Genomic DNA, 26,386 nt, shown 5'->3' with positions numbered 1-26,386 from the left:
ATTTGAATATGTTGTGAATTATTTTTGGCAGGTTCAGAAGAACTGTTAGTCCAAATTACAGCCGGCTCTTTGTCTGATTATCGTTAAAATTTTTGAAATTTCCAAATTACTCAGATTTTGATAAACAGTAAAAATAGCCTAAACCTTAGATAAAGTTTTTGAACAAGTAAATCAAGAACTGTAATGAAATCAAATAAGATCAGGTGCTCCGGCACTCTATGTGACATGCCTTGCTCGGCTACACTGTAGACGTGTAATGATCGGGCTCCAACCACTAGAGGAATTGTCTGCTTTGGTTGTAAGCCTCACGGTTTTTTCCCGTAGGTGGAATGGAGAACTTCCCAGGAGGACACCCATCCTAGGATTTCTCTCAAGCGAGCACGCTTAACCCTGGAGTTCTTCTAACTCTCTAGGCCATTCCACCAAAAGGCGCCTCTAGTGATTAATTCCCCATTTTATATATCATTACTTTTTTGAACCCAAGACCATCTTCGTGCTTTGCCGATGTGGGATTTACCGGACCTTTTGGAAAATCCCACATCCGCAAAGCACGGAGATGGTCTTGGGTTCCAAAAAGTAATGATATATAAAATGGGGAATTAATCACTAGAGGAGCCTTTTGGTGGAATGGCCTGGAGAGTTAGAAGAACTCCAGGGTTAAGCGTGCTCGCTTGAGAGAAATCCTAGGATGGGTGACCTCTTGGGAAGTTCTCCATTCCACCTATGGGACAAAACCATGAGGCTTATGGCCAAAGTGGATAATTCCTCTAGTGGTTGGAGCCCGATCGTTACAATTGGTATCAGAGCCGCTCGCGTGTCCTCTTGGGCGATGGTGGGGCAAACCTCAGCGAGGACGTTGAGTCTCGAAAAGGGGGGAGAAAGGTCCGTTAGGCAAATCCCACATCGGCAAAACACGAAGATGGTCTTGGGTTCAAAAAAGTAATGATATATAAAATGGGGAACTAATTACTAAAGGCGCCTTTTGGTGAAATGGCCTGGAGAGTTGGAAGAACTCCAGGGTAAAGCATGCTCGCTTGAGAGAAGAGAAATCCTAGGATGGGTGACCTCCTAGGAAGTTCTCCATTCCACCAATGGGACAAAACCGTGAGTCTTATGGCCAAAGCAGACAATTCCTCTAGTGGTTGGAGCCTGATCGTTATAATTGGTTGGAGCCTGATCGTTATAATTGGCCAAAGCAGACAATTTCTCATAACAACACTTAAATAGCTAGGTTAACACATTAAACCCTTGCCACATGTCACCCTTTGATTAGCTCTAGGTTTAAGTGACCCAATCACATTGTGCCAAGTGTTAAACCTATATTTAATCTTGATTTTAATCATCTTACATGATTAAAAAACATTTGGCAAGCTTATGTGTTATGCCATGTGTCACCATCTCATGGTGCCACGTGTCACACTGCAAAATGACCAAAATGCCCCTGTGTCTTAATTTTGAGTTCTCAACCCAAAATAATTATTTTTCTTCTTCTAATTAATTTATATCAAATATAAATTAATTAATTAATCTCTATTAATTAATTTCTCATTAATTAAATTCATATTTAAACACTTTAAATATAAATTTAACTTATATTATACATACAATAATCTAGATTTGGTTTCAAGTCATGCTAGGGACTTTGCAATCTAATTGCAAACCAAACCTATTTAATTAATCAATTAAACTCTTTAATTAATTAATTAAATCATATTTAATTAGGTGATAACTTGTGTATATGTGTGACTTACTAGGCTCATCACTAATTGGCAATGAGACATGATATCAACTCTTAATATCATCAGAACTCTTTCTTACCATAAATGATTTCTCTAAATCATTTTATGGACCTCATAGACCATGGTTAAAACCTAGCATAGCATGCCATGGCCACCCAATTAGTAATAAGGTTTATCTTAAATGAACCTATAATCATATGTTACCATGCACTAGAATCTCTCTGTTACAAAATTCCAACTCAAGCTGGAGTCGTGGTTTATGTCAAACTCCATTTGCTATGAATATTATGTTCTCTTTTAATTCCAGTTCTTGATTAAAAAGATTTTCTCATCATAAACTCTTTTCTGAATAAATCTATCTGTCCTAGCCAGGAACTTGAAACATTAAGAACAATTAAATGAACATAGGATTTTATCTCTATTTACTTAGAGGAACAGATTCCATCTTGATCAACACCTACCTCCATATATAACTAGTAGGAGCCAACACATGCCCATATACCCATACACAGTACAAGTATGAAAGCAGTATCAAACTCAAACTACCTATATACAAGATAATTGTGCTATCTCAGGTCTAAAGATTATATGCACTGATATGATTTATGACAAAACATTGACAAGAGTAAACTCCATGTGCTTGTCATAAGTGTCACTGGTTCGGCCTACTTATCATTTATAAGTGCCTATCATGTTTGTTATATGGCATGAGACTCACCATTCCATCTTATTTATATCTCATATAAATAACTTGGGAACAAACATGAATACGATCTTTCTGGATAAGTCATGTCCTTATTATGAAGTATCCTCGATTGCGAACCTATTTATGATACTTCGTGCTAGAAATATTAGCACTCATATTCTTAACAACTTAAGAATAATATTTCTAACAAAATATCAATGGACCTTTTCTATTACACATAAATATATCATGTAAACGGAAAAGTGGAAATGCCTTTTATTAATAAAAATATGTACAAGATACATACTAAATGATATGCTATAGGGCATACTACTAACAATCTCCCACTAGCACTATAGCCATTCATTGCAATATCTTAGACCTATCTTCTCAAGATGTCAGTCTAACTGAGTCTGTGACATTGGCTTAGTGAATGGATCAGCTGGATTTTCAACTGATGCTATTTTCTGCATGGCTACATCGCCTTGCCCAACTATATATCTGATAATGTGGTAGTGCCTTTCTATGTGTTTGGATTTCTAGTGAGAACTTGGTTCCTTAGCCTGTTTGACTGCTCCATTATTGTCACAGTGTAGTGGAACTGCTGACTCAATGGAAGGAACTACTGTAAGTTCTGTCACGAACTTCTTTATCCAAGCGACTTTCCTTTGCAAAGATTCGATGCGACAATATACTCAACTTCGTAGTGGAATCTGCGATGCGTGCTCGCTTGGAACTCTTCCAACCGATCGCACCTCCATTACAAATGAACACATATCCAGAGGTAGACTTTCTATCATCGATATCCGATTGGAAATCGTAATCGATAACCATCCAATTGCAAGTCTCCACCTCCATAAATCAAGAATAAATCCTTAGTTCTTCTCAAGTACTTAAGGATATTCTTGATGACTATCGATGTTCCAAACTGGATTGGATTGATACCGCTAGTCGACTAACGGATATGCAATATCCGCCTAGTACATAACATTGCATACATTAAACTTCCAATAGCCAAGCATATGGAATCTGGCCGTCTTATCTCTTTCTTGGTGTCTTTGGAGACATCTCTTTAGAAAGATGGATACCATGTCTCACTGGTAACAATCCTCTCTTGGAATCAAGCATGTTAAACCTCTTTAACACCTTTTCCAAGTATAGACTTTGGGATAAACCAATTATTCTTTTCGCTCTATCTCTATAGATGCGAATCCCAAGAATATAGGTTGCCTCCCCTAAGTCTTTCATGGAGAATGTATTTGACAACCATACCTTTATAGTCGTCAACATAGCTGTGTCATTACCCATCAACAGTATGTCATCCACATATAAGACAAGGAAAGTGATAGCACTGTCACTAACCTTCTTATATACACATGGCTCATCCTCATTTTTGATAAAACCAAAGGATTTAATGGCTTCATCAAAACGAATGTTCCAACTCCTCGAAGCTTATTTCAACCCATAAATGGATCGCTTTAGTTTGCATACCTTGGAACCATCTTGGGATTCAAATCCCTTAGGTTGTTCCATGAAAATGTTTTCTTCAATGTATCCATTGAGAAAAGCTGCTTTGACATCCATCTGCCAAATCTCATAATCATAGTACGCAGCTATTGCTAATAAAATCCTAATTGATTTAAGCATGACAACAGGCGAGAAAGTCTCCTCATAGTCGATTCCTTGCCTTTGGCGAAACCCTTTCGCTACTAGCCTTACCTTATAGGTCTCTACCTTTCCATCAGAACCAATTTTCTTCTTGAAAACCCATTTGTTCCCTATAGGTATAATACCTTCAGGTGGGTCAACAAGATCCCAAACTTGATTCTTATACATGGAATCAATCTCGGATTTCATAGCATCAATCCATTTTGAAGAGTCTATATCTGATATAGCTTCTTCATAGGTAAGTGGATCATTTCCATGATCTACTTCTTCATGAGTAGACAACTCTTGTTCTTCTTCATGAAGAAAAACATATCTCACTGGTGGGTGAGATACCCTGGTTGTTCTACGAGGAACAGCTGTAGATGTTTCATCAACGGGTATTGGTTGACTAGATGGATCTATATCCATCTGATCTGTTGGTTGGTCAGAATTCTCCAATTCTAACTCTATTTGCCTTCCTTTGCCTCCTTCTTGAACAAACTGTTGTTCAAGAAATGTGGCATCTCTACTTATCACAACTTTTTGTGAAGTAGGCAAATAAAAATAATATCCAAAACTATCTTTTGGATATCCAACAGATCGACCTTTTTTGATCTGGTCTCCAATTTATCAGTGTTCAGCTTTTTGATATAAGCTGGACAACCCCAAATCTTAACATGCTTAAGACTTGGTTTTCTTCCATGCCATATCTCATAAGGTGTGGAAGAAACTGATTTTGATGGAATCCTATTCAGAATATACAAAGCTGATTCTAATGCAAATCCCCAAAAGGAAATTGGTATATCAGTATAGCTCATCATACTACGTACCATACCCAATAGGGTACGATTTCTCCTTTCAGATACACCATTCAGCTATGGCATTCCTAGAGGAGTCAGCTGAGAAACAATGCCATGCTCTCTCAAGTATTCATCAAATTCAGTACTCAAATATTCACCTCCACGATCTGATCGAAGAGCTTTAATACTCTTTCCTGTTTGATTTTCTACTTCAGATTTAAATTCTTTGAATTTTTCAAAAAATTCATGTTTGTATTTCATCAAATACAAATACCCAAACCTTGATTTATCATTAGTAAAGGTAATAAAATAATGAAAACCACCTCTAGCCATTTCCTTAAATGGACCACATACATCACTATATATTAGCTCCAAAATATTTTTCAGCTCTTAGCCCTTGTCCAACAAAGGGTGATTTAGTCATTTTGCCCTGAAGGCAAGATTCACAAGTTGGAGTAGGCTCAGAGCCCAATGAGGATAGAATCCCCATTTTCTCCAATTTTGTAATCCTATCTTCTGCAACATGACATAACCTTAAGTGCCAAATATATTTTGAACTTGAGTTTATTTTCACCAAGGCATTGCATTCATTTAGATTGCTATACTCTGGCCAATGGAAACACTTTCTTACTGGCAATGGAAACACTTTCCTGCTGGCAGTGGAAATACTTTCCTTTGCCTTTGTCAGCTTTGGTCTTTCTTTCTTGTTTAGCTATTTTCTTAGAAGGACCAGGAATCTGAGGTTTCTTTTTCTTATTGCCCTTCTTCTTATTGGACTTTCCAGCTAAAGAAGATGCAATCAAAGCTACCTCTTTTCCTTTATTGCCCTGCATATTCTTTTGGGCAATAACTAGCATGTTGAGTAAACCAGCTAAGGTGCATTGCTATTGAGTCATATGGAAATTTGTCACAAAATTCCCAAAAGACTTAGGAAGGGACTGAAGGATCAAATCCGTCTGTAGTTGGAAATCCATGTTCAAGTCAAGATGTTCCAACTGCTCAATCATCCGAATCATCTTGTGGACATGATCCCCAACATTCTATCCCTCAGACATCCTCATACGGAATAGCTGTCTAGATATCTCATACCTAGCATTCCTGTTGTGCTCACCATACAACTCTTATAGGTGAAGGAGGATCTTACTCGCACTCTGCATGTTCTCATGTTGCTTCTGTAACTCATTACTCATGGAAGCAAGCATGTAATGAAGGAACGGAAGCGTGAAAAACACAAGATTATACCATTGAATTCAAAAATTTTCACCTAGGGTCACATGCACCATGCAAGATTTATTTTTATCTATTTGATTTCAATGATAAACAACATATTAAAACTCTTTTAATATGTTTTTGGATCTGTATTTGCCATTTAAGATTTTAAAATTAATCAGATTAATTTTAGAACCCTAGATTAAATCAAGAACGATTACACTAACCTCTTGATGTGCCGCATATGTCTGCGCTTTGAGATTCGTCTTCAGGACACCAGATGTTGTCCCTCTAGCTTGTCCACACCAAGAACACCTATGGCAGCCCTTGAACAGCTTCTAAAGCCTTTTCTATTAATTAGAAATTCAAGTTCTGCCTTTTAAGAGATTAGAGATGTAAACAGGACACTAGAAACAATTTCTAGCGTTCTTAATTCAAGAGATTGATGGCTAATCTCTTTGAATTGATGAGAGATGAAGAGAAATAGCTGGAGAGGCTCAAAGTGGCGTGACATATGAGAGGAGAGGCTGCTAGTTGTGTTTTCTTTTCATAACCCCACTTAAATAGCTAGGTTAACACATTAAACCCTAGCCACATGTCACCTTTTGATTAGCTCTAGGTTTAAGTGACCCAATCACATTGTGCCAAGTGTCAAACCTATATTTAATCTTGATTTTAATCATCTTACATGATTAAAAATATTTGGCAAGCTTATGTGTTATGCCATGTGTCACCATCTCATGGTGCCACGTGTCACACTGCAAAATGACTAAAATGCCCCTGTGTCTTAATTTTGAGTTCTTAACCCAAAATAATTATTTTCTTCTTCTAATTAATTTATATCAAATATAAATTAATTAATTAATCTCTATTAATTAATTTCTCATCAATTAAATTCATATTTAAACACTTTAAATACAAATTTAATTTATACTACACATCCAATAATCTAGATTTGGTTTCAAGTCATGCTAGGGACTTTGCAATTTTATTACAAACCAAATCTATTTAATTAATCAATTAAACTCTTTAATTAATTAATTAAATCATATTTAAATAGGTGATAACTTGTGTATGTGTGTGACTTACTAGGCTCATCACTGATTGGCAATGAGACATGATATCAACTCTTAATATCATCAGAACTCTTTCTTACCATAAATGATTTCTCTAAATCATTTTATGAACCTCATAGACCATGGTTAACACCTAGCATAGCATGCCATGGCCACCCAATTAGTAATAAGATTTACCTTAAATGAACCTATAATCATATGTTACCATGCACTAGAATCTCTCTGTTACAAAATCCCAACTCAAGCCGAGTCATGGTTTATGTCAAACTCCATTTGCTATGAATATTATGTTCTCTTTTAATTCCAGTTCTTGATTAAAAGATTTTTCTCATCGAAACTCTTTTACGAATAAATCTATCTGTCTGGCCAGAACTTGAAACATCAAGAACAATTAAATGAACATAGGATTTTAACTCTATTTACTTAGAGGAACAGATTCCATCTTGATCAACACCTACCTCCATATATAACTAGCAGAGCCAACACATGCCCATATACCCATACATAGTACAAGTATGAAAGCGAGATCAAACTCAAACTACCTATATACAAGATAAGCTGTGCTATCTCGTGTCTAAAGATTATATGCACCGATATGATTTATGACAAAACATTGACAAGAGTAAACTCCATGTGCTTGTCATAAGTGTCACTGGTTCGGCCTACTTATCATTTATAAGTGCCTATCATGTTTGTTATATGGCATGAGACTCACCATTCCATCTTATTTATATCTCATATAAATAACTTGGGAACAAACATGAATACAATCTTTCTGGATAAGTCATGTCCTTATTATGAAGTATCCTCGATTGTGAACCTATTTATGATACTTTGTGCTAGAAATATTGTCACTCATATTCTTAACAACTTAAGAATAATATTTCTAACAAAATATCAATGGACCTTTTCTATTACACATAAATATATTATGTAAACGGAAAAGTGGAAATGCCTTTTATTATTAAAAATATGTACAAGATACATACTAAATGATATGCTCTTGGGCATACTACTAACAATCTCCCACTAGCACTAGAGCCATTCATTACAATATCTTAGACCTATCTTCTCAAGATGTCGGTCTAACTGAGTCTGTGTCATAGGCTTAGTGAATGGATCAGCTGGATTTTCAGCTGATGCTATTTTCTGCATGGCTATATCGCTTCGCCCAACTATTTCTCCGATAATGTGGTAGCGCCTTTCTATGTGTTTGGATTTCGGTGAGACCTTGGTTCCTTAGCTGTATGATCGCTCCATTATTGTCACGGTGTAGTGGAACTCTTGACTCAATGGAAGGAACTACTGTAAGTTACATCACGAACTTCTTTATCCAAAGCCTTCTTTTGCGAGATCCGATGCAGAATATACTCGACCTCAGAGTGGAATCTGCAATGTGCTCGCTTTGGAACTCTTCCAACCGATCGCACATCCATTACAAATGAACACATATCCAGAGGTAGACTTTCTATCATCGATATCTGATTGGAAATCAGAATCAGTATAACCATCCAATTGCAAGTCTCCACCTCCATAAATCAAGAATAAATCCTTAGTTCTTCTTAAGTACTTAAGAATATTCTTGACAGCTATCCAGTGTTCCAAACCTGGATTGGATTGATACCTGCTAGTCAAACTAACAACATATGCGATATCCAGCCTAGTACACAACATTGCATACATTAAACTTCCAATAGCCGAAGCATATGGAATCCTGGCCATCTTATCTCTTTCTTCAGGTGTCTTTGGAGACATCTCTTTAGAAAGGTGGATACCATGTCTCACTGGTAACAATCCTCTCTTGAAAACAAGCATGTTAAACCTCTTTAACACCTTTTCCAAGTATAGACTTTGGGATAAACCAATTATTCTTTTTGCTCTATCTCTATAGATGCGAATCTCAAGAATATAGGTTGCCTCCCCTAAGTCTTTCATGGAGAATGTATTTGACAACCATACCTTTATAGTCGTCAACATACTTGTATCATTACCCATCAACAGTATGTCATCCACATATAAGACAAGGAAAGTGATAGCACTGTCACTAACCTTCTTATATACACATGGCTCATCCTCATTTTTGATAAAACCAAAAGATTTAATGGCTTCATCAAAACGGATGTTCCAACTCCTCGAAGCTTGTTTCAACCCATAAATGGATCGCTTTAGCTTGCATACCTTGGAACCATCTTGGGATTCAAATCCCCTAGGTTGTTCCATGAAAATGTTTTCTTCAATGTATCCATTGAGAAAAGCTGTTTTGACATCCATCTGCCAAATCTCATAATCATAGTATGCAGCTATTGCTAATAAAATCCTAATTGATTTAAGCATGGCAACAGTGAAAGTCTCCTCATAGTCTATTCCTTGCCTTTGGCGAAACCCCTTTCGCTACTAGCCTTGCCTTATAGGTCTCTACCTTTCCATCGTAACCAATTTTCTTCTTGAAAACCCATTTGTTCCCTATAGGTACAATACCTTTGGTGGGTCAACAAGATCCCAAACTTGATTCTTATACATGGAATCAATCTCGGATTTCATAGCATCAATCCATTTTGAAGTGTCTATATCTGATATAGCTTCTTCATAGGTAAGTGGATCATCTCCATGATCTACTTCTTCATGAGTAGACAACTCTTGTTCTTCTTCATGAAGAAAACCATATCTCACCAGTGGGTGAGATACCACAGTTGTTCTACGAGGAACAGTGTAGATGTTTCATCAATGGGTATAGGTTGACTAGATGGATCTATATCCATCGATGCATTGGTTGGTCGAATTCTCCAATTCTAACTCTATTTGCCTTCCTTTGCCTCCTTCTTGAACAAACCGTTGTTCAAGAAATGTGGCATCTCTACTTATCACAACCTTTTGTGAAGTAGGCAAATAAAAATAATATCCAAAACTATCTTTTGGATATCCAACAAATTGACCTCTTTCTGATCTGGTCTCCAATTTATCAGTGTTCAGCTTTTTGATATAAGCTGGACAACCCCAAATCTTAACATGCTTAAGACTTGGTTTTCTTCCATGCCATATCTCATAAGGTGTGGAAGAAACTGATTTTTATGGAATCCTATTCAGAATATATAAAGTGATTCTAATGAAAATCCCCAAAGGAGATTGGCATATCGGTATAGCTCATCATACTACGTACCATATCCAATAAGTACGATTTCTCCTTCAGATACACCATTCAATTGTGGCGTTCTGGAGAGTCGGTGAGAAACAATGCCATGCTCTCTCAAGTATTCATCAAATTCAGTACTCAAATATTCACCTCCACGATCTGATCGAAGAGCTTTAATACTTTTTCCTATTTGATTTTCTACTTCAGATTTAAATTCCTTAAACTTTTCAAAGGATTCATGTTTGTATTTCATCAAATACAAATACCCAAACCTTGATTTATCATCAGTAAAGGTAATAAAATAATGAAAGCCCCCTCTAACCATTTCTTTAAACGGACCACATACATCACTATGTATTAGTTCCAGAATATTTTCAGCTCTTAGCCCTTGTCCAACAAAGGGTGATCTAGTCATTTTGCCTTGAAGGCAAGATTCACAAGTTGGAGTAGGCTCAGAGCCCAATGAGGATAGAATCCCCATTTTCTCCAATTTTGCAATCCTATCTTCTGCAACATGACATAACCTTAAGTACCAAATATATTTTGAACTTGAGTTGGTTTTCACCATGGCATTGCATTCTTTTAGATTACTATACTCTGGCCAGTGGAAACACTTTCTTACTGACAATGGAAACACTTTCCTATTGGCAATGGAAACACTTTCCTGTTGGTAGTGGAGACACTTTCCTTTGCCTTTATCAGCTTTAATCTTCCTTTTCTGTTTAGCTATTTTCTTGGAAGGACTAGGAATCTGAGATTTCTTTTTCTTATTGCGCTTCTTCTTGTTGGACTTTCCAGTAGAAGAAGATGCAATCAAAGCTACCTCTTTTCCTTTATTGCCTGGCATATTCTTTTGGGCAATAACCAGCATGTTGAGTAATTCAGCTAAGGTGCATTCCTGTTTAGTCATATGGAAATTTGTCACAAAATTCCCAAAAGACTCGTGAAGGATCAAGGATCAAATCCGTTTGTAGTTGGAAATCCATGTTGAAGTCAAGATGTTCCAAGCTGCTCAATCAGCCGAATCATCTTGTGGACATGATCCCCAACATTACATCCCTCGGACATCCTCATACGGAATAAGCTGTTTAGATATCTCATTCCTAGCATTCCTGCTGTGCTCACCATACAACTCTTATAGGTGAAGGAGGATCTCACTAGCACTCTGCATGTTCTCATGTTGCTTCTGTAACTCATTACTCATGGAAGCAAGCATGTAACACTTAGCTCTCATATCATGCTCCTTCCACTTGTCCAAAGTATCATGTTCCTCTTGTGTGGCCTCTGGAGGTAAGGGACCAGGAACATTTGAATATAGAACATATCCTATATGTTCAAGGTTCAGGACAAGTTTCAAATTTCTTAGCCAATCAGAATGATTAGGTCCTGTCAACTGTTGTGATCAAGTATGCTTGCAAGGATATTGGATGGTGGTGGTTGTTTTGTGCTCATTTTATCGAGAAAATTAAGCTGAGAAAATAACCAGATTAATTAGTAAATGTATCATGTAATTAACCAAAATGATTATGGTCTTTTAATCAAATTGGTCCTCCCACTAACTTAGCGAATCCTACACTTCCAAAGTAGAAAGCGGAAATCCTAGTTGGATGGATTTCTAGTGGGTGATTGAATTCTTATAATTCTATTGATCATCCTCGGTACATCCATTATTGGAATTACAATAAACTATAAGTGAGCAACTCCTTGCCCATCACATCTCATGTGAGGTTCAATCCTTTACTAGCCCCTAATGCTCAAAATCTCGGTACATCCAATATTGACTTATCTTGCATTAGTTAAGTTGATCCCATTGAGCGATAATTATGCAAATAATTTAATGTCCTCAGGTACATCCAATATTGGCCACCAAACCATTTACATATTTACAACATCTTATGCTTAACAATTATTCTTAAGAAAATCTCTTAAATTAATTGCATCTCATGCAACTATTTAAAATTTCTTAAAATAATTGCCCCAATGGAGGGCTTATGTTATAATTACTTTAATTATAGCATTTCCAACTTAATCATTTGTTTGGAAGATTTTATAGCCATCCTAATTACTATTAAGGTCTCACTTTGCACATTATCCATTTAGCATGCATATATCATATAATTGCATACATTCCCATACATCTCATGCATTCATGGATAAGCGATAAATATGGTATGATCATGGACTTTCTAAGGATTCAATTCGAGCCACCAAGAATTGAATCGGGCATTCTAGGTGCATTTCATTCATTCATTTTACAAGAGTTGCTGAAGGAGTACATAATCAACACTTGATATTGAATTCCTCCCACGGTCCCACCAATGCTCTTGACCTCCTTGAACTTCTTGCAATCCAATATTACATAGTAATCCTTGGCATACCAAGCGAATTTACAAGAACTTAAATAAATGAAATTACAACCCAAAAATTATTACAAACTTAATAATACATGCCCAAAATAAATTAAAATAAATTAATTAATTTACAATCCCAAAGAAACATAAAAGAAATAAATCCAATGACATTGGTCTTTTATAGTCCATGATCATCCATCATGCATATCACTATTTAACAATTAATAAAACATACATACTTAAATTAAATTGAATATCTCATATTCAACTTAAAAATCCAGATTTGAATATGATTCAAATCAATTTAAAATTTAAGATTTTAATCTCATTCACACTATTTTAAAAATTCAGATTTGAATCACATTCAAACAACTTAAAAAATTCAGATTTGAATCACATTCAAACATTTTTTAAAAAATCAGATTTGAATCACATTCAAATATTTCTTAAAAAATCAGATCTGAATTTTATTGAATCAATTTTAAAAAATCAGATTTAAATATGATTCAAACAACTTTAAAAATTCAGATTTGAATCACATTCAAACAACTTTTAAAATTCAGATTTGAATCACATTCAAACAATTTTTAAAATTCTGATTTGAATCATAATTTAATTGTGTGAATAAAACAACTAATTAAACACTTTAATTAGTCAAAGAATAGGCCTTAGATCATACAACAATTGCAGAATTAAAAGCCAAACCTTGAACCACCCAAGGAACCATTGTTGCCGCCACCAATGGTGGCTTCACCATGTGTGACGCCACATCTCATGATCCAACCAGCAATGAATCTCTTGATCTCATGATCAAACACACAATTAAATTATATAATCAACAATCTAAATGGCAAATATAGTGGCTCTGATACCAATTGAAGGAACGGAAGCGTGAAAAAACACAAGATTATACCATTGAATTCAAAAATTTTCACCTAGGGTCACATGCACCATGCAAGATTTATTTTTATCTATTTGATTTCAATGATAAACAACATATTAAAACTCTTTTAATATGTTTTGGATCTGTATTTGCCATTTAAGATTTTAAAATTAATCAGATTAATTTTAGAACCTAGATTAAATCAAGAACGATTACACTAACCTCTTGATGTCTTTGCGTGTCTGCGCCTTTGAGATTCGTCTTGAGGACACGGATGTTGTCCCTCTAGCTTGTCCACACCAAGAACACCTATGGCAGCCCTTGAACAGCTTCTAAAGCCTTTTCTATTAATTAGAAATTCAAGTTCTGCCTTTTAAGAGATTAGAGATGTAAACAGGACACTAGAAACAATTTCTAGCGTTCTTAATTCAAGAGATTGATGGCTAATCTCTTTGAATTGATGAGAGATGAAGAGAAATAGCTGGAGAGGCTCAAAGTGGCGTGACATATGAGAGGAGAGGCTGCTGGTTGTGTTTTCTTTTCATAACCCCACTTAAATAGCTAGGTTAACACATTAAACCCTAGCCACATGTCACCTTTTGATTAGCTCTAGGTTTAAGTGACCCAATCACATTGTGCCAAGTGTCAAACCTATATTTAATCTTGATTTTAATCATCTTACATGATTAAAAATATTTGTAAGCTTATGTGTTATGCCATGTGTCACCATCTCATGGTGCCACGTGTCACACTGCAAAATGACTAAAATGCCCCTGTGTCTTAATTTTGAGTTCTTAACCCAAAATAATTATTTTCTTCTTCTAATTAATTTATATCAAATATAAATTAATTAATTAATCTCTATTAATTAATTTCTCATCAATTAAATTCATATTTAAACACTTTAAATACAAATTTAATTTATACTACACATCCAATAATCTAGATTTGGTTTCAAGTCATGCTAGGGACTTTGCAATTTTATTACAAACCAAATCTATTTAATTAATCAATTAAACTCTTTAATTAATTAATTAAATCATATTTAAATAGGTGATAACTTGTGTATGTGTGTGACTTACTAGGCTCATCACTGATTGGCAATGAGACATGATATCAACTCTTAATATCATCAGAACTCTTTCTTACCATAAATGATTTCTCTAAATCATTTTATGAACCTCATAGACCATGGTTAACACCTAGCATAGCATGCCATGGCCACCCAATTAGTAATAAGATTTACCTTAAATGAACCTATAATCATATGTTACCATGCACTAGAATCTCTGTTACAAAATCCCAACTCAAGCCGAGTCATGGTTTATGTCAAACTCCATTTGCTATGAATATTATGTTCTCTTTTAATTCAGTTCTTGATTAAAAGATTTTCTCATCGAAACTCTTTTACGAATAAATCTATCTGTCTGGCCAGGAACTTGAAACATCAAGAACAATTAAATGAACATAGGATTTTAACTCTATTTACTTAGAGGCAGATTCCATCTTGATCAACACCTACCTCCATATATAACTAGCAGGAGCCAACACATGCCCATATACCCATACATAGTACAAGTATGAAAGCGAGATCAAACTCAAACTACCTATATACAAGATAAGCTGTGCTATCTCAGGTCTAAAGATTATATGCACTGATATGATTTATGACAAAACATTGACAAGAGTAAACTCCATGTGCTTGTCATAAGTGTCACTGGTTCGGCCTACTTATCATTTATAAGTGCCTATCATGTTTGTTATATGGCATGAGACTCACCATTCCATCTTATTTATATCTCATATAAATAACTTGGGAACAAACATGAATACAATCTTTCTGGATAAGTCATGTCCTTATTATAAAGTATCCTCGATTGTGAACCTATTTATGATACTTTGTGCTAGAAATATTGTCACTCATATTCTTAACAACTTAAGAATAATATTTCTAACAAAATATCAATGGACCTTTTCTATTACACATAAATATATTATGTAAACGGAAAAGTGGAAATGCCTTTTATTATTAAAAATATGTACAAGATACATACTAAATGATATGCTCTAGGGCATACTACTAACATGTAACACTTAGCTCTCATATCATGCTCCTTCCACTTGTCCAAAGTTTCATGTTCCTCTTGTGTGGCCTCTGGAGGTAAGGGACCAGGAACATTTGAATCTAGAACATATCCTATATGTTCAAGGTTCAGGACAAGTTTCAAATTTCTTAGCCAATCAGACATATTAGGTCCTGTCAACCTATTGTGATCAAGTATGCTTGCAAGGATATTGGATGTTGGTGGTTGTTTTGTGCTCATTTTTATCAGAAAATTAACTGCAGAAAATAACCAGATTAATTAGTAAATGTATCATGTAATTAACCAAAATGATTATGGTCTTTTAATCAAATTGGTCCTCCCACTAACTTAGCGAATCCTACACTTCCAAAGTAGAAAACGGAAATCCTAGTTGGATGGATTTCTAGTGGGTGATTGAATTCTTATAATTCTATTGATCATCCTCAGGTACATCCATTATTGGAATTACAATAAACTATAAGTGAGCAACTCCTTGCCCATCACATCTCATGTGAGGTTTAATCCTTTACCTAGCCCCTAATGCTCAAAATCTCAGGTACATCCATTATTGACTTATCTTGCATTAGTTAAGTTGATCCCATTGAGCCAGTAATTATGCAAATAATTTTAATGTCCTCAGGTACATCCAATATTGGCCACTAAACCATTTACAAATTTACAACATCTCATGCTTAACAATTATTCTTAAGAAAATCTCTTAAATAAATTGCATCTTATGCAACTATTTAAAATTTCTTAAAATAATTGCCCCAATGGAGGGCTTATGTTATAATTACTTTAATTATAGCATTTCCAACTTAATCATTTGTTTGGAAGATTTTATGGTCATTCTATTTACTGTTAAGGTCTCACTTTGCACATTATCCAATTAGCATGCATATATCATATAATAGCATACATTCCCATACATCTCATGCATTCATGGATAAGCAGTAAATATGGTATGATCATGGACTTTCTAAGGGATTCAATTCAGAGCCACCAAGATTTGAATTAGGGCATTCCTAGGTGCATTTCACTCATTCATTTTACAAGAGTTGCTGAAGGAGTACATAATCAACACTTGATCTTGAATTCCTCCCACTAGTCCCACCAATTCTCTTGACCTCCTTGAACTTCTTGCAATCCAATATTACATAGTAATCCTTGGCATACCAAGGCGAATTTACAAGAACTTAAATAAATGAAATTACAACCCAAAAATTATTACAAACTTAATAATACATGCCCAAAAAAAATTAAAATAAATTAATTAATTTACAATCCCAAAGAAACATAAAAGAAATAAATCCAATGACATTGGTCTTTTATAGTCCATGATCATCCATCATGCATATCACTATTTAACAATTAAATAAAGCATACATACTTAAATTAAATTGAATATCTCATATTCAACTTAAAAATCCAGATTTGAATATGATTCAAATAAGTTTAAAAATTCAGATTTGAATCTCATTCAAATAAATTTAAAAATTCATATTTGAATCACATTCAAACAACTTTAAAAATTCAGATTTGAATCTCATTCAAACATTTTTTAAAAAATCAGATTTGAATCACATTCAAACATTTTTTAAAAAATCAGATCTGAATTTTATTCAATCAATTTTAAAAAATCAGATTTAAATATGATTCAAACAACTTTAAAAATTCAGATTTGAATCACATTCAAACAACTTTTAACATTCAGGTTTGAATCACATTCAAACAATTTTTAAAATTCTGATTTGAATCATAATTTAATTGTGTGATAAAAATTCTAATTAAACAATTTAATTAGACATAAAATGGATCTTAGATCATACAACAATTGCACATTCACCATCCATTTACCTTTGCACACCATTGTGATGCATCAACCATGCGCACCATGTTGTTCATCATTTGTGCCGCCACCTTGACTTTGCAACCAGCAATAAACTTTTGATCTCATGATCAAACACACAATTAAATCATATAAACATCAATCTAAATGGCAAATATAGTGGCTCTGATACCAATTGAAGGCAGGCGTGAAAAACACAAGTTTATACCATTGATTTCAAAAATTTTCACCTAGGGTCACATGCATCATGCAAGATTTATTTTTATCTATTTGATTTCAATGATAAACAACATATTAAAACTCTTTTAATATGTTTTTGGATCTGTATTTGCCATTTAAGATTTTAAAATTAATCAGATTAATTTTAGATCCCTAGAATAAATCAAGAACGATTACACTAACCTCTTGATGCACTGCAGCGTGTCTGCGCCTTTGAGATTCGTCTTCAGAACACCAGATGTTGTCCCTCTAGCTTGTCCACACCAAGAACACCTATGGCAGCCCTTGAATAGCTTCTAAAGCCTTTTCTATTAATTAGAAATTCAAGTTCTGCCTTTTAAGAGATTAGAGATGTAAACAGGACACTAGAAACAATTTCTAGTGTTCTTAATTCAAGAGATTGATGGCTAATCTCTTTGAATTGATGAGAGATGAAGAAGAATAGAGGGAAGGCTGCAAAATGGCGTGAAAAATGAGTGTGGCTGCTGGTTGTCTTTTATTTTCTCATAACAACACTTAAATAGCTAGGTTAACACATTAAACCCTTGCCACATGTCACCCTTTGATTAGCTCTAGGTTTAAGTGACCCAATCACATTGTGCCAAGTGTCAAACCTATATTTAATCTTGATTTTAATCATCTTACATGATTAAAAAACATTTAGCAAGCTTATGTGTTATGCCATGTGTCACCATCTCATGGTGCCACGTGTCACACTGCAAAATGACCAAAATGCCCCTGTGTCTTAATTTTGAGTTCTCAACCCAAAATAATTATTTTTCTTCTTCTAATTAATTTATATCAAATATAAATTAATTAATTAATCTCTATTAATTAATTTCTCATTAATTAAATTCATATTTAAACACTTTAAATATAAATTTAACTTATATTATACATACAATAATCTAGATTTGGTTTCAAGTCATGCTAGGGACTTTGCAATCTAATTGCAAACCAAACCTATTTAATTAATCAATTAAACTCTTTAATTAATTAATTAAATCATATTTAATTAGGTGATAACTTGTGTATGTGTGTGACTTACTAGGCTCATCACTAATTGGCAATGAGACATGATATCAACTCTTAATATCATCAGAACTCTTTCTTACCATAAATGATTTCTCTAAATCATTTTATGGACCTCATAGACCATGGTTAACACCTAGCATAGCATGCCATGGCTACCCAATTAGTAATAAGGTTTACCTTAAATGAACCTATAATCATATGTTACCATGCACTAGAATCTCTCTGTTACAAAATCCCAACTGAAGCTGGAGTCATGGTTTATGTCAAACTCCATTTGTTATGAATATTATGTTCTCTTTTAATTCCAGTTCTTGATTAAAAAGATTTTCTCATCAGAAACTCTTTTCTGAATAAATCTATCTGTCCTGGAACTTGAAACATCAAGAACAATTAAATGAACATAGGATTTTATCTCTATTTACTTAGAGGAACAGATTCCATCTTGATCAACACCTTCCTCCATATATAACTAGTAGGAGCCAACACATGCCCATATACCCATACACAGTACAAGTATGAAAGCAGTATCAAACTCAAACTACCTATATACAAGATAACTGTGCTATCTCAGGTCTAAAGATTATATGCACTGATATGATTTATGACAAAACATTGACAAGAGTAAACTCCATGTGCTTGTCATAAGTGTCACTGGTTCGGCCTACTTATCATTTATAAGTGCCTATCATGTTTGTTATATGGCATGAGACTCACCATTCCATCTTATTTATATCTCATATAAATAACTTGGGAACAAACATGAATACAATCTTTCTGGATAAGTCATGTCCTTATTATGAAGTATCCTCGATTGTGAACCTATTTATGATACTTCGTGCTAGAAATATTGTCACTCATATTCTTAACAACTTAAGAATAATATTTCTAACAAAATATCAATGGACCTTTTCTATTACACATAAATATATCATGTAAACGGAAAAGTGGAAATGTCTTTTATTAATAAAAATATGTACAAGATACATACTAAATGATATGCTCTAGGGCATACTACTAACATTGGTATCAGAGCCGCTCGCATGTCCTCTTGGGTGATGGTGGGGCAAACCTCAGTGAGGACGCTGAGTCCCAAAAGGGGGGGAAAAAGGTCCCTTAGGCAAATCCCACATCGGTAAAGCACAGAGATGGTCTTGGGTTCAATAAAGTAATGATATATAAAATGGGGAACTAATCACTAAAGGCACCTTTTGGTGGAATGGCCTGGAGAGTTGGAAGAACTTCAGGGTTAAGCGTGCTCACTTGAGAGAAATCCTAGGATAGGTGACCTCTTGGGAAGTTCTCTATTCCACCTATGGAACAAAACCGTGAGGCTTGTGGCCAAAGCGGACAATTCCTCTAGTGGTTAGAGCCCGATCATTACAAGACGGGTAAGGGGTGTTACATTTAGTGGTATCAGAGCACGGTTTAGGCGTTCCTAGGCATACATAAGTAGAAAGAACTAGTGTGCATACATGCATTGCATTCATAAGAGTTGAGGTGACATTAATGCAGATCTGTTTACTTTTGATTATTCAAGGATAAAATGCTAGAAAATCTAGTCCATGAGGTTATAATGTAACACCCCTAAGTTCGGTTGTGCGTTCTACTGTTCCGGTGGCCAGTGTTGTCCGGACAGCTAGGATGCCTAGAACTACACTTCGATATGAGTGAGGAGACATAAAATAATGAAATACAAGAAAAGAGAATATATGAAAAACAAAGGAAAAATAATAGCAAAGAAATATAACCAAGTCAAGTGAGCCGAGAACCCTAGCGATGGGTGACCGCACCGGGAAGTCACGGCGTGGACCGTTGACTAGCCCTGGACCGCAGGGAACCCTGGAAAATATTTTAAGGACTCAAATAAATATTTATTGGAGTATAAATATCATTAGAAATATCAAAGAAAAATTAAATAATTAGTACAAAGAAAAGTGAGAAATCGAAAAACGGACAAAACTCGGTGTTATCGAAAAATCGGGAATGCAACCCGAATAGGGGCATTGTGGTCATTTGACACCCCGAGTTGTCTTTTGACCTAAATGTCCATTAAAAATAAGCGGTATTAAATTTTTTAAAATGCCATGGAAATAAGAAATTTTACAAGTAATGTAATTAGAGGACTTATGGGGGATTAATTAAAATGTTAATAAGATTTGATTATTATATTATTAATTACACTTAATGGACAATTAGTGGACCACTAAGTGGGACTATAAAATGCCAAAATTCTGTCCACTTTCACCTTCATCTTCCTCATTCTTGATTTTTGCCGAATTGAATTTTCTCTCCATTGTCCACCATGGCCACATCTTGCATGCAAGCTCCACTCCTAATGATCAAGCCACAATTTCTCCAATTGTTCTTCATTAAAAGTGTTCTACACATCATGGGCATCATGTAGGAAGCAAGAAAGAGGAGTTTTGGTGAAGTTTAATCAAGCCCAAGTTGAGGTTAGTGCTTAATCTTTCCAATTTCTTTCACTAATCCTTGTGTTGAGCTTTGGGTAAGTTGATTTATGAAGAAATTTTTGAGGTTTGATGTTGAATGGGAATGTGTACTTTTGGCAGCCATGGAAACACCTTGAAGGCAGTTTATTTGTGCTTGTAAATGGTAAATTAAATGATTGATTAAATGTATATTGTGTAGGAAATTGTTTGGGTGATGTATACTTAGTATATGTAAGTGTGAAATGAAATTTAAAGCTTGGAAATTAATGGAATGTAAATGTACCATTGTGGTAGTTTGTTAACTCTTGAGGAATGCTGGAATTCATGCTTGGTTTATGAAATAATGGTGTTGAATTGTGATAGTGGTTATGGCAGTTTGAGTGCATGTATGATGGTGTGAAGTGGGACATGTAAATGAGCATGAATTGGTGATTGAATTATTGTAAATTGAGTTGGACAAATTCTGCACTTATTGGTGCACATTGAATGTAATTGTAAGCTGCCAAAATGACCTATAATATGTTGTGAATTATGTTTAGGTTATAGTATAACCAGATGGGCTTGAATGTTGACTTTGGTAAGTGTTAGGAGTGATCCTTGATGTGTATGAAAGAATTCCAATAAGGCAGTTTGAGTTTTAGGCCTAGAACTTTGAGTGTGTGGCTCCAATTGGTATGAGACTAAATGGAGGTGAAACTAGGCACAAAATTTGCCAACTTTCATGAAGGAAGCTTGCCAAAATTCTGCTTGCAAGGTAGCATGAAAAATGACCAAATCCGGATTAAGTGCAATTGAGGCCTGAAAATTGACCATTTGGGCAGCAGTTAGTATTTAGGCCATAACTCACTTAAAAGAAGTCCAATTGACCTGAAATTTTGACCATGAATAGCTAAGACCCATATCTACAAGTCTTATGAAGACACCAAAGCCTAGAAATGACCATAAGCAAGTCAAACAGCTTGCACAAGTTTGGGTCCAAAAACTGGCCGAACCTAAAATGACCTAAAGTGACCTAAAGTGACCAATTTTGATGCAATTTGACCAGCAATAGTAAAATGACCATAACATGGTCTACATAACTCAGAATGACCTGAAATTTTACCCCGCATTCCATAAGACATAGATCTACAAGTTTGTAGTTTTGACCGAAACCCGAAAACCGAGGGAACTAGGTCGTCCGGCTAAGTCAAACTAGTATCCCAGAATCCAGCAAATCGCAAGAAAATGCAGTATACAGGGAAATGAATTTGGTAACATATACCAACGCTAAAAGACTATCGAATGTGACATATTAATGACATTAAAACCTAAATTACCTAGAATGTACCAAGGGTCGACATAGTAGGTTGACTAAGCGAATAAATGAATTCAGTGAATTAATTGTCAAGCATTATCGTTAGAGACAGTTTAAATGAGTACTGAAACACTTCAAATTGTGTTTCTCAGTTTGCAAAGACTCAGGGAGGGGAAGGAAACACTGAGTCAGAGCCAAGAGACAGTTATCAGAGGTTTGTGCACAATAAGTATTTCTTTTGAATTTTTCAATTGAAATAAATTATGATTATTTATATGTTATTGTTTTAAATTGTGTTTGTGCACAATAGTTATTTCTTTTGAATTTTTCAATTGAAATAAATTATGATTATTTCTATGTTATTATTTTAAATTGTGTTTGTGCACAATAAGTTTGACTTCTCATTTTCTACTTAAAAAATTTTAATTCAACATTATAGTTTTAAATTGTGTCCGTGCACAATACTTTTATATTCACTCCTTTTACTAGCAAATTTATGTAGAGAAATGAGTTATGAATAAGTTTTGATTACTTTGGTTTTGGGAATATTATTTGGAACTTATTGTATTTCCAACTTTGCAAATGGAAATTTTGAGATAAAATGTGATTTATGGTTTGTATAAAATATTGTGATTTGAAATTGTTTAATTCACATTTGGCATGACACCGTTGATATATTCCTCCCTCTTTGACTTATCAGTCTGGGGTGAGTGTGATTATGTTCCTCCCTCATTGACTTCCCAGTCTGAGGTGAGTGTGGATGAGTACTCATTATTCAGCTAGCTTCCTCCCTCATTGATTTCGATTATTGGGTTGAGTATGTTTTATCGTGGTGTACAACACGGCATGTGTGGAAAAAATTGTGTCATGGCCTAAATTATGTTATCGATTGGCAACATTGTATTATTCAGTTATTTGATCGAATTGTGTTATTGATTTGCAAAACGGTATTATTCAATTACTTGATCAAATTTGTGTTAGGTGAATTTTGTAAATTGTGAGATGGAATTGTGAATCATTTGATTTGTGAACTGTCAATAAAAGATTTATATATCGCATTTCAAATTGTTATTGTGCACCAATGAGTAAATTTTACTCAGCGATAGCTTTTCATTGCTGTCGTAGGTAGACAGACTGACAGGGCAGCAGACTAGGCTGCTAGTACTACATTGAGAGATCATTGGGTATATTGAGTATACCACATTTTGCATTTTGTACTATAATGTATGTTCACTGTATGTATATATTGTTCTTGGTTTTGAGCAGTTGTAAAATAAAATTGTACATTAAAGTTGTAAAATAAATTATGAGTTATTTTGAATTGTAAAAATTATATTATATTTTTTTGTATCTCAGTTTTTGAAAAATTACTATGGATTTGAGTTGAGAAATATGTTGTGTTGAATTATGCTAGAGTTTGAGATTGAGAAAAATATGGAAGCGCTTTTTACAGGTTTCTAAAGAACTGTTTTATCCAAATTACGGAGGGCACTCTGCCAAAATTTTTTTTTTCAGAAATTAGTAATAGTCTAAATGTGTTAGTTAATTCACCTCAGTTTAAAAAGGTTTTTAACACCTGTAAATAGTGCTCACCACTGTAAAAGAAGTAAGAAAAGTTTTTGAAAATCCCTTGTAGTGTATTTAATGGGTTATCAGTAGGCGAAGTTGGTAATTCATTAGGTATACTACGGGATCATGTTATGCCTTACAGAGGGGTAGGGTGTGACATATAACGTAGTGGCTATGTAATGTTCTCGATGTTTGTATTGTGTATTGTAAGCTGCAGATTACAGTACCGACATGGGAGTATTATGTGGAGCTATATGCTTCCTCGTGGTACACCAAGATTAGGATAATTGCAAATAGACCTTGCCTTGGTACAATTACGCTCTAATAGAGTACTATTCCGGGAAATAAATGTGAAAATTCTAGTTAGAAATTTAAAACTTCATAACTAGCATATTGAAAGATTTCACTTGTAAGGTAGCTAGAGTTAGTGACTCGATTACATCAATGTGAACTACCATTACCATAGTAATTGCTATAAGCTTAGAGAATTCAGTATGGCTATAAATTAGAAAGAACACTTTGAGGACGAAGATATCAAAATATAAGTCTTGGATGAGGTAAATACAGAATACCTAAACAAAGGGTAATTTAACATAATTGGAATTAGTAAAAGAGACTGAAGGACCAATAAGGATTCTAATATAAGATATCAAGAAACTAATGAATAATAGAATTTCATGAGTAGAAATACTGCAAGCAAAGAAAACAATGATGGGAAAGTGAATAAAATTATGAGATAACGATATTTTTAGTTATTTGAATCCGATGAATTTCGGGGATGAAATTACTTTTTAGAGGGGAAGAGTTGTAACATCCTCACTTACGTAGTCTGTATGTTATACTATTATGATGACTAAGGTTGTCTGGGTAGACAGCCAGAATGTGGACAGCCAGAGTACAGATAGTCAGAAAGTTTGAAACTACACTTTGGTAATAGTGAGGAGACATAAAATGATGAAATATGTGATAAGAAAAATTAAGGAAAGAAATAAAAGAGGTGAAATGAAACTAGGTTAAAAGTGCAGGAACTATAGCGATGGGTGACCGCACTGGGAAGTTACGGCGGGGACCGTTGACTAGCCTTGGATTACGGGAAACCCTGAAAAATATTTTCGGGACCTAATTAAAGGTCTACTGAGGTGTAATTGACATTAGAAATGTCAAAGAAAATTTGTAAGTCAGTATAAATGAAAAACAAAAATTAAAGAAATCGGAAGGATTAAATTGGTGTTACCGAAAAAGTCCGAATTTAAACCGAAGAGGGGCATTTTGTTTATTTAACACCTAGAGTGGACTTTTGACTTAAATGTCCATGAAAATTAAGTGGTATTAAATTTAGAAATTCCCATAAAAAAAATTCAATTGAAATACAATTAAAGGAATTATGGGGTTTAATTTAAATATTATAAAGTTTAATTATTATATTAGTAAATTTTACTTAGTGGAAACTAAATGGCACTATATAAAGACACCTATGGAGCAAAATTTTCCCACTCACTTCATCACTTACATCAAGCTCCTCTCCCATGGCCGAATTGAAGCTCTCAAGTGTCCTCCATGGACGTCCATGAAGTAAGCTCAATTCCCCTACCTTTAAGTCATTATTTCTTCAAACTCCCTTCATGAAAAATGATCCTTGCACCATGGGCAACCTATAGGTAGCAAAAAGGAGAGGAAATTCCAAGGATTTATCAAGCTCAAGTTGAGGTTAGTGCTAGTTTTTCTTATATTCCTTAATTAAACTTTGTATTAAGGTTGAGACAAATTAAATGGTTGAGAAAAATTGAAGAAATGGTTGAGTATTAGGAAGTCAAAAATTTGGTAGCCATAATTCAGCAGCCAAGGGATTTAAGGGGTTTTAATTTATTTTGATATTTAATGGATGGGTAAGGACATTGATTGTGGTAATTATATGGTTTAGTAAATTGATTTCATGTGCAAGTGTTCAATTTCTTCCTTTTGTTTAAGTAAAGTTGGAATTGATGTTAGGGTAAGTAATTTTGTTGAGATACTTGAGGAATTAATTGAGTTGTTCTTACAAGTATTTGATGGGAATTTAAGGTTAATTAGGGCAATTTGATGTGCTAGAGAATTAATTTCATGTGTATGTATGATCGAACATGTGAATTGGGGGTTTGAAGGAATTATGGAAGACTTTAGCAAATTGGTAATTTCGGCAGCCTTGAGGTTCCATGAAGATTGCTTGAATTCATGAAGTTACTTGATGAATTATGGTATTAAGGATTGATGAATGTGTATGTAAATTAGTATTGGAAATTATATGTAATAATTAGGTGTGTTTATATGTATATATTGTTGAATTTGGATTTTGTGAATTAGGGTAGCATTTGGTGTATTGAGGATAT

Source organism: Hevea brasiliensis, chromosome 6 (genome assembly GCF_030052815.1).
Source record: "Hevea brasiliensis isolate MT/VB/25A 57/8 chromosome 6, ASM3005281v1, whole genome shotgun sequence".
NCBI classification, from domain to species: domain Eukaryota; kingdom Viridiplantae; phylum Streptophyta; class Magnoliopsida; order Malpighiales; family Euphorbiaceae; genus Hevea; species Hevea brasiliensis.
The sequence above is the reverse complement of the archived record's forward strand: the minus strand, read 5'-3'. Positions refer to the sequence as shown.